This window comes from Podarcis liolepis, assembly GCF_965112155.1.
Source record: "Podarcis liolepis genome assembly, chromosome: 12".
NCBI lineage: Eukaryota > Metazoa > Chordata > Lepidosauria > Squamata > Lacertidae > Podarcis > Podarcis liolepis.
The window spans coordinates 20,662,932-20,679,221 of NC_139563.1; the positions used below are offsets into that span (position 1 = coordinate 20,662,932).

The window sequence follows — 16,290 nt, forward strand, 5'->3', positions numbered from 1 at the left end:
ACTATATCATGTAGCAGATGACAGACCAATATAAAATTATAATCCTGATATGTATTGATTTGAAGTGTTTCCTGTTCCCTTAAAAATTATGCATGGCTCTGTTAGCTCAGCTAAATAGGATTAGCCTGTAAAGTTGCTATATAACCAATGAAAAGAAAGGATTTTACCTAAATATGACTCAAACTTCTACAAAACACAAAGAGAAACTTATTGTTCAACCTATATCTATATTAAGGCATTTAAAATCCATTTAAGTCTGTTTTTCATACATAATAATATCTGAGACTACCTATTTACAGAGATTTCAAAGTAGGGCATTTTCACATGATCCAGAGTGCTGAAGTATATACATCATTATCCAAAAACCCCGCAATTACTATAAAAGTAGGAAATGTGCATTTTCCTCACTCAAAATGGGAGCACCTAATTCAAAAGTAATCCTAGTACCACATTGACAGCTAAATTACAACAATCCATGAAATACTACTAGGCAACCTATTTGCACAAAAATCCTTCCAAATGAGAAAATACTATGTGTACTTCAAAATGGCCAGGCCATTTCTATTCTGACAGCTAAAAGTTAGCATAAATGTAGGTCAACACATTCACCACTAGAACAATCTAAAATCGGAGCATTATAAAATCTGGGAGTCAAATGTAGAATATTAAGTATGCCTTAAAGACCACCACTGCAATATAAGTTCAAAGACACACTCACAAATGCTGGGCTGTAAGAATTAGGGTGGATAAAAATGGTGTGTGTTGCTTTTTAAGTATATATACGAAGGGTGATATTCAGTTGTGTATCTGCCAACGTTACAGACTTCTGCTTGAACAACACAAATTTCCTTTTCTCTCTTCCCTCTGCAGCTAACCCTTGACACTATGCCTTGTTCAAAACTCTGGAGCAGGTGGGTGGGGGACTGCAGGCAGACAGAAGAGGAAGGGGTAGTCAGATTGCAGATGCCAACTCACATTGTGTTGGATTTCAGCCAACGTTTCTTTTAAATAAGTTAATATTAAATATCTAGATATAAGCACTACAGTTAATCTCTAAGCCAAATCAAGACCCTCTATCAGATACATTTGAGCCAAAGGACTTTTATGCAAAAGAGCCAATTTGATCATTTCTCACATATGAATACTTAGGATTGTATTCAATTTAGTGCTAAGTAGTTTCATCAGCACAAAGCTGTCTGCTTGCACAGAAGAACTCTCCCCCTTCTCGTACACCACCCCTTTAAATCTGTTCTAGATTTTCCCCAACCCCCCAGAACAGATTCAGGGAAATGGTAGGGTGGTGGGGTGTGCATAGAGGGGGATGGGCAAAGTCTCATTGTGCTAGTGGCAATTCTTATGCTGATGGAGAAGTTGGTAGAATACTGCCCTTACACTGTACCAGCTAAACATAACCACCATCACCTTGTGAATATAAACTGCTCTAGTCTGCCAGTAATTATCAGTCACTGGAATTTCATTTTTGGTTGCTACTTTGCAACCAAAGGGTTGCAAAGCCAAGGCAAAGTGAAATATAAAGGAGCATAACTGGAAAGAAAATAAAAATAAAAATAATCTGATGTACTTAATCAATTGTCATGGCTGCCAGTCATAGGAGAGACTTGTACAGCAATATTTTGAACTATATAGGGGTTGTTGCTGTTTTTTATTTAAAAACAAAGTCTGTAAGATGTATAACATGAAATAAATAGATGAAAGGCTGGTTGTAAGAAAATGTATAAGATGTATAAGATGCCCCCATGTATAAGACAACCCCTATTTTTTTGAACCCAAAATTAAGAAATCAATATTTTAACTTCAAACAGAGCAACTTCGCTTTTTTAATTAAATATTCAAAGCACCAATATATTTACTGCATCCAAACTTGTTGAGCTTTTTTGGGAAGATTGACGGTCTTATACACAGATAAATACAGTAACTACTGTTAGTTGTAAAATAAAACACCATTGTTTTAATAAATATTTGCCGTATCAGTGGGAACTCCAACTTTTTCTCTTGCTGATTTAAATCATTATTTAATTTACATCAATTCACCCTGGTAGAATTCAAGCACTTATCTCTAGATTTGAATCAAGACTTGGATTTGGGAAACCTCTGCTCATATTAGCAAAATGGAAGTTTCATTTGCTAGCATATAAAGATGACAAGGTGTCACGCACTCACTGAATCAAAAAGATATCAAATTTGATCTTGACATAAAAAGTTCAAGTTTGATACCTACTTTTAACAAACATTTTATGAATAAATTTATAAATAAATATATAATAGGAATGTGAAGCTCTAGGGGTGGGGAAGAAGAAAAACAGGGCAATTCCACCCTGTAATTTAATTCTGGGTTTCTCAAAGCAGTTTATATTGACCTCCTGGGGTAAATGGGACGATGCAGGATGTGAATAAAGACCATGAGGTCATAAAGGGCTATAAGAACATAACAAAACTGCTGGATCAGGGAAATGATCCATGTAGTCCAGCATCCTGTTCTCACAGTGGCCAAGCAGATGCTTGTGGGAAGCATGCAAGCAGGACCTGAGTCTAACAGCACTCTCAGGGGTGCAACGTAAGTTTACATAGTACAGAGCAAAAAAATAGAAACTATGAAGCTCAGAAATAAAGGGCATGTACAGAATGGCATGGTTTCATCGTTCTTTTCACTTCTTCTATTTCCTTTTCTTACATTTGATATTCCTAGTCATAGTGATGGGTAACTAATAAAAGTTGTATATATACTGTTATTCCTTTGGTTTATTTCCTTTACATTCCTAGTAATTGAAGTGTGGGTTGATGGCAACTTTAAAAGTTCAACAAGGAGACAATGAACTCAGAAGTTCAGAAACCCTGATTTAAATCAATGTAAGAAACGCTCCACTAGACAAAACAGGAGAAAAAGAGGCAACAGTCCAGAAGCTCTTCAACAGGAAAGTCTTTCTACAGGAAGCTTGCCTATTAACAGGTTCACGCCACCAGTCTCTACTTTTGCTAACATACAACATGGATTTAAGAAGCTCACAATACTAAGATGACGTAATCAAGGCATGAAGACCCAGAAAACAGGCTGGACACTGTGAATTCCAGATTTCATTTACCAAGCACATTCCTTAATATTGAGGAAAATATTAAGAGAATACCAACTGCTATCTGATAAGGTACAATAGAAAACACTCTGTGCTCTTTGCAAGCAACAAACATAATCCCCGCCCCCCTTGGTGTACACACCTGATACAGTCAAGCCCATTTGCTAACAGGAGTGGGTTTTCTCATTCCTTCTTAGGATTTCAGCATAATATATAATTAAAAGGTGTATTACACATACAATACAGAGAATTAAGCCCTATACCAAGCTATGATTTCACGGTTTTAAAATTGAATTTAAAATTGTTCGAACTCACCCTGGAACCTGATGATGAAGGGCAGGTAATAAATTGAATTATTATTATTATTGTTATTATTATTCCAGGAGTTCCTTTAGCCAGGGAACTGAAACTCTGGTAAAAAGAGAGGTGATTATGCCACTGAAATGGATAAGACAGAAGCCTCATGAAAGTTGGGATAAAAACAAGCTCATCTTTAATTTTTACTTAGCAAGGTAACTGCAAGGCTGTTCTTTAGGGAAACCCTTCAAACTCCTCAATAATTCACAATGTAAATTTATTCATTCACTCATTTTGGACTGCAGCTATTCAGAAGAGCAAACTGGAAATCTATTTTGCTACACTTAAAAAATGCTTCCAAATATAAATATCACAGAGACATTAAAAGAAACCTTACATCCTCATGAAAACCCATGAGGCAATTCAAATTTGACTGGAGCTCTCTAGAGGAACCAATGGGTTCTTTTGCTGTTGCGTTTGGAAACATCCCACTGGCTTTTGAGGCCCTGGAGGATAGACCATCATTGCTCTAATAATACGGATCCTAAAACTCTAGTGCCTTCATTAAAAAAAAAGCAAGCAAGAAACTCTTCATCTAGAAGACTATACAATCTTTCTGCCAAAAGTGTTCTTAACCCTGTCTGTTCTGATAGGGAAAACATCTAACACTCTCCACAGCAACTGAAGGGGAACGAGGTGGCACAGTTATCCTCTAGTGCAGAGGTTTTCAACCTTTTTGAGTCCACGGCTCCTTTGACCAACTACAGTGGTGCCTCGCAAGAAGAAATTAATCCATTCCGCGAGTCTCTTCGTCTAGCGGTTTTTTCGTCTTGCGAAGCAACCCTATTAGCGGCTTAGCAGATTAGCGCTATTAGCGGTTTAGCGGCTATTAAAGGCTTAGCGGATTAGCGGCTAAAAGGCTATTAGCGGCTTAGGGGCTTAGAAAAAGGGGGGAAGCGGGGGGAAAGCGGAACACTTGCAAGACGTTTTCGTCTTGCAAAGCAAGCCCATAGGGAAAATCGTCTAGCGAAGCAGCTCAAAAACGGAAAACCCTTTCGTCTAGCGGGTTTTCCGTCTTGCGAGGCATTCGTCTTGCGGGGCACCCCTTTCTGCGGCACCCCTGTGGCACCCCTGTGGGGCTCAAGTGCTCAGTTATGTCACCCCTTGCCTGCAGAGCTAGCAGCCTCTCACCCTTTTTAGAACACCCTCCCTTGTAGAGTATTCCCTCAGCCTCTGCTCCTCTTCCCTCTCCATGGGAGTCCTCCGGGCAGCTGCTGCTACCGTCCCTGGTCTCTGCCCCAAAGAAAGACGTCTCCTCACATTGCCCCACAGGGGCCTGGGACTTGTCTGTCCACTTGCTTGCTTACTCCTGACAACCAGCACCCCTGGCCAGCCCCCAAGGCACCGTTTGCCTGGGGAGCTTGTAGCCAGAGCTGCTGCAACAAACAGCTGTGCAAGCCTTTGGAAGGCAGAGATGCGAGATCACAAGGGGGGGGGACAGGCTAGTGTTGGCCGTGGCACCCCTGACCATCATTCAAGGCACCCCAGGGTGCCATGGCACACTGGTTGAAAATCATTGCTCTAGTGTGAGAAAGTTTGAGGGAACCCTTTATAATCTCTCAAGACAGCAGGAAAACACCAGATAGCACCAATCTCACAGTGTCTATGCTACAGAACTCAGTTGCCTCACTCTTTGATCTAGATCATGGGTAGGCAAACTAAGGCCCAGGGGCCAGATTCAGCCCAATCGCCTTCTAAATCCGCCCTGGGAACAGTCCAGGAACCAGCATGCTGAAAAAGGTTGCTGACCCCTGAAATTTTAGGTTTGCAAAGTGAAAAGGGTGGGGGTCTTATGCATCACACCAGATTGATTGATTGATTGATTGATTGATTTAATGTCACCCAAACCCTGATTAACACCCATTTCATCCAGCTATTGGATTCTGGGTAAAAGGATTAACAATAGCCACCAAAGCAGGAACAATGGCTGTTCTAGAACAGAAATCTCATTTGCATATACCACTGGACACACCTTCTGTAAAGGTGCAGACATAGTTTCTGGAACAGAAATAACTCCTCTTTTAAGCTTTATTTTAGGAAGCCAAACACCTCCATGATGTAGATGCAGCAGGCTTCACACCTAAGACTGAGAACCAGGAGTGTCATAGCCTTACAAAATGAGAGTATGCAATATTTTACCTGAAAAATGCCTATTTCTTTCTTTATACGAAACCATCAACTTCCAGCATTTCTAATGTTGTACTGAGCTGCAAAGCCCCCTGATTGTCTAGCGGCAAACTGTCCAGTATCGGACATACTGGAAAAATTATGCATTTGCAAGACTAGGACAAAATAGCAATGCCTAAGAAGCAATAGAATTCCAGGAAAAGCATTTTAAAGCAGCAAACCATAGATTAAGATCCATTATGAAGTAGAAGCTCTACTGCTACTCAAAATATAAGCGTGGTTTGCATAAAATGCTAAACCATGGTTCAGCATTATATGCATGAACCTCCACCAACCAAGGGGAAACAATCAGGTCCATGGACTTATCTGCTCCTTCTGCAGGGTCAGGAAGTCTTCTGCAGAACTTAGTTTCACTTTCAAAGAATCTTGGCTTTAGTATGAAAGTATGAGCTAAGCACCACAGTTTACATCAAATAGTATGTCCTCTATCCGAGAATTTCAGGGCAGGCTACACCAATCTTGTAATAAAGCCAACAATGAACCGGGAGTTGATAAAATAAATAATCTGAACATACAATTAACAGTCAATACAAATTAATCAGCGAGATTAACAATTACTAAAAGCTTAAGCAAATAACCAAGTTTAACCTGGTGCCGAAATGAAAACAAGACTAATGCCAGTCAAATATAAGTGAAGCAGACGTTCTACAAGCAGGGTGCCACAAGAGAAGGCTCTCTCCCACATCACACTATGTGCAACACACAAAGATGGGATGCTAACAAGGGTCAGAAGCTCTCCATCAATGCTTCCAGGGTGCTTCTTCAGGTATAAACGCCCCAAGTCATTTATGGTTTTGTAGCTCATTGCCAGAACACTGGTAATCACTGTTAGCTGAAAACCACAATCCTCAATTCATATGTAACACAAAACCAAATTTCTTTGAAAGTGAATCAAAACTTAACAGAAGACCTACCTTTCAGCTATATGAAAGAACGAGAAGAACAAGCAAGCCCAAGCTATGGTTTAATACCACATACATAAGCTGTGATTTATTAGCTACAAAGCAGCATGTTCAAATAGGAAAAGGAAATTGTTCCTCTTTGTACACTGCACTGAAATATATTTCAAGCAAACCTCTTTCTGGTTCTGTATTATCTTTAATCTGCACGCACAGTATTCAAATTCTTGTTAGAAAATAAATCCAGTATCACTCCCCTATCACAGCCTTAGCTGCAAGAGATTTATTGGTGCTAATAAAATGGATAAGGACTACTATCATATATAATAATTAAGCTCAATGTCTGTATTATGTTTCTGTGGCCTTAAAAGGTACAACAGTATTAATTCTAACCAATGTGAATGGTTGGATGAGGGAGGAAGTGATGTTTTACAATACTATCACATCTTAAACTATGTAAAGCAGACGTGGAGAACCTTTGACCCTTAAGATGTTGTGAAACTACAATTCCCATCAACTCCAACCCCTGGACATGCTTGTTGTGGCAGATGGGGGTTGGAGTCCAACATTTGGAGGGCTACAGATTAGCCACCCCTGGTGTAAAGAGCAACTGGATCTTTTAGAGTTTAGACTTCCCAATTAGTATCAAACTTCATCACTAACAACTCAAATAACTAATGTTGAAAACGTTTTGCTTAATTTAAACTTTCAACCACAGATGCTATACAGCGGTACCTCCGGTTACGAATTTAATTCGTTCCAGAGGTCTGTTCTTAACCTGAAACTGTTCTTAACATGATGCACACTTTCACTAATGGGGCCTCCCGCTGCCGCCGCACGACTTCTGCTCGCATCCCGGGGCAAAGTTTGCAACTAGGAGACCTACTTCCAGGTTAGCGGAGCTTGTTACCCGAAGCATTCATAAGGAGGATGGTAGGTAACCCAAGGTTCCACTGTAATAAAATGTCAATCATTTTAAGTGCAATATTTCTTTTTCTTTCAACAGTAAAGATCTGAATAAAGGCTTCTTCAAATGGTTAAATGTGTTCTGAAGCATCTTCATATGAAGACACGATGCATAGCAGAACACCGTGCATAAGTAAACCCAACTGTGTTGCACAAGCTTACTTGTAAGTGTGCAGATGATTGCAGTCTTAAATTACTTTAAGCTGATTTCTATACACACTTCTATAGGTTTAATATTGCAGTCCCATAAAATATCAGAATACTTAAATGATAAAACCTGGAAAATCATTAAAAATAGTACAGAAGTAAAAAGGTACATGTGCCTGCTTTTGTACAGAAGGTATATAAAGAGTTTTATGAAACATAGCAACCACTAGATAAAAGTCCAGAGAGCACAACGTTGTATTAACTAGCGTTCCCACTGATTCCAAGAAAAAGACACAAGAGTTAGTAGAAGCTTTTGGTGAGGCTTCTAGGCCAGAGCCAAGTCAGGTGATCTGTTCAAGCCACATTTTCAAGACTACCAGTTTTTCTTTATTATTTGTAAGCATGTCTAAACAAACTAGTATTTTTAAAATGTTAAGGTATCGTGTTCAAAAACAGAAGTTATAAAAATGAATTTCAGGTAGGTAGCTTTTATATTTCTTCTCCAATAATTACTGGAAATGCTGAATATTAAACCTGCTAATTGCTAAACAACATTACAACACACTGTTACTGAAGCAATTGCTGAGTCATCAAAACAAAAACACTACAGAAGCACTATCATCATTTCTCAACTCTGCTACATTAACTGAATACAAAGGGAAAACAATACTTTATGCTCTACTCCAATTTTTTGCGGCTGACGGAGCCTCCCACATCCCCTCTGCATTGAAGGTATACCACGCAAAAGTGGTTTCCACCCTCTGCTATGCTGCCCCGCTCTGGGCCCCTGGGTCCAATTTAACATCGCTGGAGACATTGCAGAATCAGTTTCTCCGTCGCCTCCTGAAACTCCCCATGTGTGTGAGCAACGCAGCCATACGTCTGGAGTTAAGGATTGCAACATTGGAGACTGTCATCTGGAAGCGAGTCTTTGGCTATTGGCTGTCCAGCTGGCATAGGCTTCCCGACCATTACCTTTTTCAGTGCCTCTGGCGGGACGAATTTGTTAATCCGTGGGTAGGAAAAATCCATGCCAAACTTCTGAGCATCGGAATTTCCCCAGCGGACTCCCTAAAGATGAACTTACGCTCAGCTAAAAGCCTCATTGAGCAAAGATTAGCAGACATTGAAAATCAACACAACCTTGCCAGAGGTGGGGGTGTCTGCTCCCCCAGGTATCACGGAATAACCCCACCACTTGACCTTCCATCATACATGTCATCTCTTTCATCAGTACCACACCGACTTGCATTTATTCGTGCAAGGTTCAATGTCCTTCCATCGAACCTGCTGAGCCACAGATTTTCCAAGGGTTTGGTGTCTCCGCTATGCGTGTGTGATGGGAAAACTGTTGAATCTCTTCCACATATAATGTTCAACTGTCCCCTACATACCATAGCCAGGACTAAATTCCTGGGCCCTGCTTTACTGCGCTTGGTTAGCAGGCCTGTTGAGTCACACGCCGCACTGCTTTTGCAGGATACAGATCCTTCTGTTACTCTGCAGGTGGTGAGATTCCTGAATGCGGTTATCTCACACGCAAAAACCACCAAAAAACAACAACAACATCAAAATCTAATCGGACAGTTATGATGAGAGTGCATGTCGGATCTCGTCTTCAGTTTTCCTTTTCTGTGAACCGTCCCTTGGAGCTCTCCGGGCCACATCCTGTTACTTGGCTCTGCCCAATGACCCACCCTTGCATCGCAGTGCTCACCTTCTGTTGTCAGATATTTCGGTTTTTAAGCCTTTGTGCTTTTTTATGTTTGTACATATTTTATGGGCTAATAGCCGTAAATAAATAAATAAATGAAAATAAAAATGAAACTGAATACAAGTCAACCATATTTGCTTGCATCTTATTTTCTGTGTTCCTACACAACTTTCATCACATACTTATAGCGGTATTTTTTAATCAAATAACTTAATTAGTCTTGTAATCACCAATATAAAGAACCCAGTTATATGACAAGCCTATCAAATAATCAATTCAATCTCAGTGTAGTGCAAAGGGCTTCACAAGACCCAACGATCAGCAGACTATCAAGTCTTGTGAAGTCTTGCAAAGCTCTCCTCAAGACCAGACAATCAGCAAGCACCTCTGATCAGCAGTGCCTTCAAATCTCATTTTGGCTGAGCCAGACTGTTACTTGCTGCACACCTGATTTGATTGCTGATTCATTGTATTTCTATGCCACTTTCCATTCAAATGAATCCCAAAGCGGCTTAGAAACAGTAAGTAACAGTAACATCCTAGAACATCACAATTACAGCATAAATCATATAATTAACAAATCATCAGTAATACAATTGCAATTTGTATTATATTTACATTATATATATATATATATATATATATATATATATATATATATATATATTATATAAATAAGCAAAACATCAGAATTACAGCATAAGTCGTATTATATGTTTAACAAATCAATAAGACATTTATAATTGATAAAACATTAACAAAACTGAAAAAATAAGCGAATGAACATACCTCACGTTGCTTATGTTTTCTAATTTTGAATGCCTATCACATGTAAACTACAATTTTGTATTATTTTAGTAAATAGTGTTTGTATTGCAAGCATACATTTCCTAAGATGTGACATCAGGTATAGGCCAAATAGGCATGGCTTGCCCAAAATGGCATTGCAAGTGAAACAGAAAAACCTGGCAGGCCTAATGAGGCCCATAGGCCAGACGTTCCCTACCCCTGCATTAAATTATCCAAACTTCTAATTTTATTTTTTACCACCTTATGTAGTATCCAGAAATGCTTTTATGCTATAAATACAATGGTACCTCTAGATGTGAACGGGATCCGTTCCGGAGCCCCGTTCGCATCCTGAAGCAAACGCACCCCGCATCTGCGCGCGCGTGGGTCGCAATTCGCCACTTCCGCACATGACGTCATTTTGAGCTTCTGCGCATGTGCAAGCGGCAAAACCCGGAAGTAACACATTCCGTTACTTCCAGGTCGCCACGGAGCATAACCTGAAAACGCTCAACCTGAAGCATATTTAACCCGAGGTATGACTGTAAAACAAATGCTGTCTGTTGAAAGAATGAGAGCAGCATCTTGAGTTCTCTCAAAGTAAGCCAATGCCAAGAACTAGGAGAAAAAACAAAAGCATCCTCTCCAAAAGTTTTGTACCTCATCAAATATGGCCTTCGAATGTAATAGCCAACTTTCACCCTGCATGGCATTTAACTTCCACAATCACAGCTTTACACACTTGGTGGCTGGCCAGTTAATATTGCACATATTAAATGCACAAATGTGCGGACAGTTTAAAAGCTCTCCACCTTGCATGGAAGGGCAAAGGCCTGTTCATACCGCCAGCTTCAGAAAGGTAGGGATGCTTGGGTGGGGGCAGATTCAGGGTTATTTCAGTTTACATGCCATACACGGAAAGTAACTCCCACAGAAGTTGCGAGTCAACTATATATTAGTAATCCAAACCTAAAACAAAGCACTTATTTTAATACTTAGCTTAATAAGCATCCCCTTCAGATGATCACAGCAGTTCTGTCACTGTTGCACAAGTAAACTTTCTCTTGGTAGAAAAATAGTGAAAGGATACCACTATGTTTTATCAGTGGCTGTAAAGACACCATTTACAGGGCTCGAAATTTGCATTGCTCTGGAAATGTGGGAGCCATAGTAGCACTATGTTTTCCTGTACTGCTGACTTTTACAAAAATGCATGAACCATAAATGTCACCTCACCCCGTGAACGCTAACCCAGTTTCCCCAAGAGTTGACACCAACATGGAAAGAGGGCACAGCAAGAGCTCTTAACACTATTCTATACTGAGGGGGTGGGGAGGGAGAATATAGCTCCTACACTACCATAGGAGTGAGAGGAGAGAGACTTTCTGCAGGCAATGGATTTTCCATCTGCCTTGCCCCACCCTCCAGCCCTGGAAGTCTATCAGACCATGACTTTTGAGAGCAGAAGAAGCAGCTGGGAAAAGAGGACTTCAGGGATATTTTTAAAAAATAATTTTGTAAGTTGTGTGTCCTTGTTTCTCAATTTGATCATTTTACACCGTTTTGTATGTTTTGTTATTTTATGCATTGTGATTCGCTGTTATTTTTTAATGATTATAGATTAGTAATTCTTTATTGTAATCGGTATATTGTATTGTATATTTATTGTATATTCGGTAGGTGTAAACTGTTTAATTATTATGTGCTGATGTTTAATTTTACTGTTTACTATTGGATTCTATTGGATTACTGAATATTGCTTTATTTGATATAAACTGATTATTTTAAAGTTACTGTGACTTTTTATATTGGATTAGATTGTTACTATTCATGTTTGATGTTTTATTATTATTTTTATGTGTGTTGGAAGCTGCCTACAGTGGCTGGGACAACCCAGCCAGATGGGCGGGGTATATATGCATGTATGTATGTATGTATGTATGTATGCATGCATAATTAAATAATTGTAATGCTTCTCTTCAGGATGGAGAGACTCCACCTAAACAGTTGTTTAGAAAACACAGTATATTTCTCACAGCAGCATGGGCTTGTTCTTCCCTCTGGCTGTGTACATACATGCTTATAAGAAGTGCAGGGTAAAGATTAAGGTTGGGAGGAGCTTCAACAGAGAACAGGCAAGGAAACAAAAAGATTCCCCTGAATTATATATAAGAGTTATGCTTGGTACAGGTACCCTTGGTAAAGCAAAGGCTACAAATTTTTGCCAAGCATAAAGGTAAGAAATACAAGAATGGAAGAATGCAAGTGGCCCAGTTTCTTTCCCAAGCAGTACTACATCTAGTCAAGTAGAAAAATAAGTGACATTTTAGTATTGTGCTACCACTTCCTACTTTCAACCATCTTACTCTGTACCAAGTTCTGCCTCACATGCATCTGCTGAAGCATTTCACCTTACCAGAACCCAGTAACATAACTTCCAATTCATGAATGGGATGATTTCACCAACTTCTTAATACTGGTCGCATGGCTCACTGATAAATGTACAAGGCAGGAAAACATTCTCAGAATGCTTATTATTTATATTACTGAACCATGCACACAAGGCTGCTTAAACATAACACAGAGATAAAATATTCACTGGCAGCCACAATAAATTATAGCAAAACCACAGTAGAGCATTTAAAAATAGCAGCAAAACACTAGATAAAGTCAGAATCTTACAAAAACTTGCTTAAAATAATCTTCACTGCCCACTGAAAGGGGTGCGGTGAGGCTTTTTGCCAACACCACATTTTCCTGGGTCCTCATGTAACCTATTTCAGACAGCAGCAGAACCAAAAGAAATCTATGAAGTGGTGTTAAAGTCCCAAGCAGGTTCATATGGAGGAATGTGATTCCCAATAGTTGGTCCCACATTATTTAGGGATTTTTAAAAGATCAAAGTCAGCACCTTAAATTGAACCTGAAAGCAATATAAACAAGCACTCTGTCAGGATCTGGGCAGCCACATTGTGAACCAACAGTAGCTTTCAGACTGTACTCAATGGCAGCTCCATGTAGACTGCATTGTAATAATAATTCAACAGGGTGCTGACAAGAGCATGAATGATTGACACTAGATCTAATTTCTCCTGGAAATGACACAGTCTGCATTCAAGACAGAATCACTCGTGGTCATTGCCTGCTCCTTAGCATCCAGCACATATCTGAGCCTAAGAGAACTCTTAAACTTCAAACGTGATGCTTCAGTGGGACTGCAAGCACCTCCAGAACAGACAGAATACCTAATCCATGATTATTTCATCTTGTCCAGATTGTCAGTTTGTTTACCCTCATCTAGGCCAAAACAGCTGCCTGTCTACAATTCAGTATTTCCATTGCTGCCCTGAGATTAGAAAGCATCTTCCATCTGTTTCATGTAGATGTTAAAACACGGAAGACAGGCTGAAATACCATCCCACAGGCCAATGGTCATGTTAGCAGTCTCCCAGCATGATGTTCTGGAGCACACACTTCAGAACAGGGCTCCCCACTCCTAACCTGGAGAAATAACCCAGAAGGATACAATGGCTGATGGCATCAAAAGCTACCAAGAGGACTAAGGGAATTAACAGGGATACACTTCCCAGAGGTTTGGGGGAAGGGTATATAGGGCATTAAGTGAGAGATAATACCTATTGTAGGGGACAGGTCATGCTCCTTCTGGGGTGTCTACCTTTGGTTCCCACCTGGCACTCTACTCTCACCTCTGGCTCCTAGAAGCTGTCAGCATGTGGCAGTGGCCACACCCCAGGAAACTGCTTCAACAGGCCGGCTAAACCAGGTGAACTAGGGACTTCCCCTGCATGCAAAGATAGGCTCCAGTGGATTGAGCGGATGAGACCAATAGTGGGTCCTACAGTCAAGAAGGAGGTTTCTGCAAGTGCTGCAGAGGGAAGTGAGGGGCAGATGGGACTTGTCAACCTGGGAAGGTAGTCCACCCAGGAGAAGGAAAACTCTGATCCTAAACCTCTACTGCTTTGTGAGATATCTTTGAAAGAAAAGGCTATGGAATAAATCATACACAAATCTGGAGTGAAGTCCCTAAAGCAGCTGGATTGCACCTTGTACACCACCTCCTAGCAACCCCTGTAGCTAAGCTGGTGCCAAGCGTATTACTTTAATTCCTTTAGACCACATCAGAGGTTCTGTCTTCTGGATAGCCCAGGACCTCCTCCATACACACTGCCCAGGCTTGTGCCCCTAGGTCACTTCTGTGTGGTTTGACATCAACCCTGGAGGTACACTCCATTGTCTCCAGACAGACGAATGCCAACTCCCCACCCCCCATTTTATCACCCAGTAAACAACCACTACCAAGGCAACCAAGCAGTTTCAGTTCCAAAACGAAGCCTGGAAACCAGATTGGAAAGGATCCCAATTATCAGTTTCATCCAAGAAAACCTAGCGCAATATTGTCATCGCATGTTCATCACCTTAACCAGGTAAGAAAAATTCAATACACAATGGACCAAAGGTAGATAGGAATTTACTGGTAGATTTCTGGCAATCTGAAGTAGACAATTAGGAGTCAAATCACTGCTAAGCAATGGCAACAAAATGACACACACACCACAATTATACTGATAACATGAAGAAAAAGCATGTGGAGGGGAGTAAATTATGTGTTAGATGGTTTTTCACTGCAGCCTCCTTCAGGGTCATTAGAACTTCTCCCTCCCACAATAAAGGATTTACTATCTTATCTGAACCAACTGCCTGACAGATTTAATAAGCCAGGAAGGTTAAGGATCAAGAGTGCATGTGGTAGCTCTCATCTTTCCAAATAACTTGTCCATTTCCTCAGGTTGCACAAGCTGAAAAGTCCCCAACAAGACCAACCAGAGAAACCTTTTGGGACCACCACTCCTGAAATAGCCACTGAATCAAAGTGTGATTATTTGTACTGTTTATTGCAAACTTGGCACAGCCAGACTTCTTCGCCCTGCTGGCAAGATTGCAACAGATCTTTTGCCACACAGGACAACTCCTCTAGACAACATAAAGCAAACACAATAGTGTCAGAGATACAGCATGTTATTTGCCATCAGTTTCTTACAGATTTAATCTGTTCTCCATAATTGCTCTCTAGCCAACAACGTGCTTATTTCTTCACTTTCAAATCCTCAGAATACCGAGATGAATAGGGTTTATAATACAAAAGAGGGCATCTACAAACCATGATTTCCTATGGTCTAACCAAGAGCACCAAGAACATTAGGAAAATCCCAAAATATGTCAGAAAGCAACCAGATCCGTAAAACTCATGGGGAAGGCCATCTTAATAGCCCCCACCGCCATCAGCAGAAGGTAGGGGCTTAAACTTAATCAAGTTCACGAGAAAGGAATGAACTGCAGCTCCAGATTTTGCTCATCTGTGTTCTACTTCTAAAACAGGCAAGGCCCTTGCTTTAAAAATTATTCTAGTTTAGACAGCAAAAATTGTAGATCTGTCTAGCTGTATATTTATTTATTGTTTATGTCCAACTATTCTACTATTAAAGGCTCACTCTCATGCAAATTTACCTTGAATTAGTACATTCAACATGGTGTGACTTACTTTAAGGTAAACATGCATAGGATTGTACTGTTGAATCTGCATGTCTATGCACATTTACATTAATGTATACTCCTAACTCAGCAGGTATTGTTTTTATGAAAACCAACACAAAGGAGATATAGAACCCAAGCCAATTAAAATGTCTTTATTCAATATCTGGATTTTAATCATAACTTAATTTGTTTAAATGCAAAACTAAGCAAAATTATTACAGGCACAGCAAGCAACATGTTCTGCCAATATTTTGTTAATTTTATTCCCCCAATCCATGGCCAAACACCCATGCTTCTGAATGGAATGGTGGGAAGATGGCCACAGGTGCCAACAGTATAGTTTTTAGGCATGCCTCTTGTTAGGCTGGTGAATGTTGCACCACACCCCTATGTTTCAGGTCCTCTTTAATACCTACCTCTGTACTGCCATTCCCTTTCTCTTGCACAAGCTCCCTCCCAAACACAGAAAGATGTCTGTTTTTAGGTTCTTTCTTTTGCCACTGCTAGGGCTCAGCTAAATGGCACAACCTCCAAATAGGCTGTTGACAATGAATGACATGTTTTGGACACAACATTAAATGATGGCTTG

General features: G+C 40.2%; 1 protein-coding gene across 5 annotated transcripts in view; it reads right to left on the reverse strand.

Annotated features, from left to right (window-relative positions):
* The window catches only part of WAC (WW domain containing adaptor with coiled-coil), a 47,305-nt gene that overhangs the window by 18,732 nt on the left and 12,283 nt on the right, over positions 1-16,290 (reverse strand). The gene's annotated exons all lie outside the window — the stretch shown is intronic.